Raw genomic sequence first — 459 nt, 5'->3', positions numbered from 1 at the left:
AGAATTTAAAAAGACTTACTATATATAATACATAATTATTACACATAATTATACATTTGACTTATTATACGTATTTTCTGTTGGAAAACATAATAAAGACAAATCGTATTTGTGAGATCAAAAAGGTAAACTAAGTCTATAAGTACAACAAGCCTTTCACCATTATTCTTTCCTTATATCACTGAAACTTGTGTTAGTGGTCACAGGCCTAGATGAGCAGTAAAAGCTTCAAACATGATGAATTACAGAATTGACATTGCCTTTTTTCTTTTTCTTTTTTTTTTGGTCTGGAAAACAAACAGTAGCTGGAAGATAAACAATAATTTGTAATTCTAGTATTAACAAATGCTTACAGGTCTTACCTGGTAAAACTTGTGCCTGTATTTTTTTTCTGAAACCTGATAACAATAGCAGAAAATCCCATTACAGACCTGCCAGTCATAATAAGATGCATTAGGC

Source organism: Meleagris gallopavo, chromosome 5, assembly GCF_000146605.3.
Source record: "Meleagris gallopavo isolate NT-WF06-2002-E0010 breed Aviagen turkey brand Nicholas breeding stock chromosome 5, Turkey_5.1, whole genome shotgun sequence".
NCBI lineage: Eukaryota > Metazoa > Chordata > Aves > Galliformes > Phasianidae > Meleagris > Meleagris gallopavo.
This window is presented reverse-complemented; position numbering follows the sequence as displayed.